Source organism: Monodelphis domestica, chromosome 1 (genome assembly GCF_027887165.1).
Source record: "Monodelphis domestica isolate mMonDom1 chromosome 1, mMonDom1.pri, whole genome shotgun sequence".
NCBI classification, from domain to species: domain Eukaryota; kingdom Metazoa; phylum Chordata; class Mammalia; order Didelphimorphia; family Didelphidae; genus Monodelphis; species Monodelphis domestica.
The window spans coordinates 464237718-464241055 of NC_077227.1; positions in this window are offsets into that span (position 1 = coordinate 464237718).

Here is a 3338-nt window from a genome sequence, read left to right on the forward strand (position 1 = left end):
ATCCTTCCTTTGGCCCCCCAATACCCTCCCCAGCCCCCCTAATTCCTCTCTGCTTTAGCCCAGCAATAAATGTTCGGCCGCCATAAATATAAATCAATCTGAGATCTTTTCCAAATCCTATTCATCTAGAGGGAGACGAGGTCTGACAGGGGCGCACCCCCCCCTTCAACTCCCACCCCCACCACACCCCCGCCTTCCCCAAAGCAGCTGTTGGGCTCAAATCCCCTTTCTTGCAATATCAGTCAGCTTGAGCCTTCCTCTGTCCCCAATTCCCGCTATCTTTTCTTCCCCCAGCCCTTTGGCCGCCCCTAGTCTCCCCTCCTCGGGCCCCGACGTTGTCCGGAGCCGGCCATCCCCTCGCGGGCTCCGGGAAGAAAAGCGGAGCCCCTGGGTGTCAAATTGACCTCAAAAGGAGCGTGAAAGATTGATTCGTTCCACTTTTCTCTGGCCTGCCAGCGCTCCAGAGCGCCGTGAATGGGGAACCAGAGAGGCTGCGGCTGGGATAAAGATGTTCTCTCTGGAAGGGGGGCTGTGGAGGGAGGGGGAAAAAAAGTCACCATTCACTCCTGGCCCATCAACCTTGGAAAACATCTCCAAAGAAAGGGGAACTGGGGCTATTCAGAGGAAAAGCAATACGAACACTTCCCCACAATAGCCCAATATACTAAGGGCCTCTCTATTAACACCCATGAATATTAAAGTGCTCCGGGGATGGGCCGAGAGGAGACTTTGGAAATATGCAGATGGCAATACAAGCCGGCCCACGGTCGGCACCTCCCCCCACCCCATCCCACCCCAAAGACAACTCACAACAATGTCCCCAGCAATGGGGAAAAGTTTCTCTCCTATTAAAAGCCATGAATGTTCAGTTGATTTCCTCTAAAAATTAGGATCCCTCAGCTCACTCTCCCTAACTTCCCACCCTCTCTTTCTGCTTCTCCCCCTTTTCCCGGCCAATGCCCCAACCCATATGGGTGCTGCAAGCACCAAACAGCTGCCACAGAGGGACAACGAGGGGTTATATCTCCGATCCACCCAATCCCGACCTATACAAAGAAACCGAGTATCTCTCCACCTCTTCCGACCCCAAACGTATTTCCAGCTGTCTCGGGGGCTGTAGACTAGAGTCTGATAATAGGAGATTTTAATACGGAAACACAGACAAGTGTCTAACTTTGTAAGCTCCTTAAGCATCTGAGTTATCCATTTTATTTTGATGGTTTTTTAACCTCCTTCCATCTCCCGTATCTACCTGCTGAAGAACGCCACCCTCACCCCCATAACCTCACTAGCAGAAAAGGATTTCGCATGCTTCTCCAGGCCCTAAATTCTTCATCTCTGCAAGAAATGGAGGAAAGATAAAGGGCCAAATGACTCGGCGTCGTTCGCTTGTACTGGAAAAAGCAGACGCACAAGCTCTTTGACTCGACTCGGCAGGATTGGAATGGATAGTCTGTGTAATTTCTCCTTCGCTATCATTCCCAGCTTCTGCCTCTCTTTCCTGACAGCTTGACGGTCCGTGGAAGAAGTCTGGAGGTTTAGGAGCCTGCCAAGGGCGTGGCTGTGTACTTAGAGCGGCCCTTCGTTTTACTTAGGATGTGGGCAAATAGGTATACAGTACACTATAGAGACATCCACACCAAGAATTTCTCGGTGGTGCATTTTCACCTTCCCTGCATCCCGGCATGCAGACAATTTACCCATTGTTTTCCTCTTTCCAGGAAAGTTTGGGGCACTTCCCACACAGATTTTCAAAACAAAATCACTCTTAAAGGAAGAGTGGGAGTAATAGAAACAACCATCACCCACATCGTGTAAAAGTCTCCCATTTTCTGGAAAAGGAAAGGTTCCTTAGCCTTATGGTTGGGGTGAGGAGAATAGATGGCACAGGGTGGATGACAACCCTGTTCTTTCATTAGTGGCAATCACTTGGTTGAGAGAGTGAGAGAGCGGTTGTGGTGTTTGTGCAACAGAACTTTACCCAGTTTCTCCTTCACTCCATCCCTTTGCCCCCAAGTACTAATGAATGTTCCTGCTAGAGTCAACAAACAGTCATAACTGAATGAGGGTAGGAATGGGGTTTGGAGATGGCTAAAGGAAGGTGACAGGGGCTCCTGATTCTCTTCTGGACAAGGAATAGTCTGAAGGCCAACATTGGTCAAGCCAAACTGGTCTGGTTTTTTGTTTTGTTTTGTTTTTAGCCAAAGGTCCCTGATCTGAAGATGAGTAACCAGAAATAATCCTTTTTGGAAGCCCTGGGAGCATGACTTGCCTCATTCCACGTTCCCATTTGGGAAAGCTGTCATGAAGGGATATATCCTCAGATACAGATCCTCTCTTGTACCACTACAGAGAACAGCTTGGTGATAGGACACCTAAAGTCCCCAAACTTCCCCATGTCCTTTAGATCTTCCCTTTTGTTGTCCTGGTCCACATTTAGCTGGAGTCCAATAGCTCTCATACTAGGGAAGCGAATGGGGCAGCCTTTGGACTCCCCAAGCCCCCAAGAGCCCAGAAACCTCAGCCTGGAGGCTTTGGGGGACATTAGGAAGCCTTGGACCACTAGCCTCTAAATTTCCATAGAAGCAGTTGGTGGTAATACTCGTGACCACCTGTTAACTGGGCCCTCCAGCTTGCGGCTAAATTTAAAGGAAAAGAAAAGGCAGGGGGAGATGAAGTGAGAGGCAGTTTATCCCCTTCAAGGCAATTGGGGGTGAAGGGATGGGGAAGACTCTTTGGCTCTAGCTTTGCTATTCAAATGCAGCAAAGAATCTTTCTCCTCTTCTTTCCAGGACAGAGAGACCCTTTCCCCATGGGAAAAAACGCTCTGGGCTGCCAGCGGTGACTTTGGCGATGATGGGAAGAGACACTGTGCTTGGAATCCTTGTTTTACTCTCTGGGGCCTTCTGGTGAGCCGAGAGAGATCCAAATAGAGACAGAAGAGAGGGGAAAGGGAAAAATAAAGAAGAGGAAAAATAATAAAGAAAGAAAAGGTAGAGAGAGCGGGAGAGGCAGAAAGGGGGAGAGAGAGAAAAAAGAGGAAAAAAAACCAAGAGGAGACAGACAAAAAGAATGAAGAAAGAATAGAAGATAAGGAAGGGTGTAGAGAAGGGTAGTGGGATGGAGAGACAGTGACAGATGGAAAGAAAAAAGGAATGAGGCAGAGAAATAGCTGGCCAGAGAATTCTATTTGGACGCTTTGGTCTTAAGTCAGGGTACCTGAACTGAGAGCCATCCCTTGACACTCCCAAGCAATGGGATTTGGGATTTAGGTGGGCCTTAGGACAGAGAGCCAAAGTCACCCAGGTCTTTCGGTGGGCTGATGGAATTGGGAACCC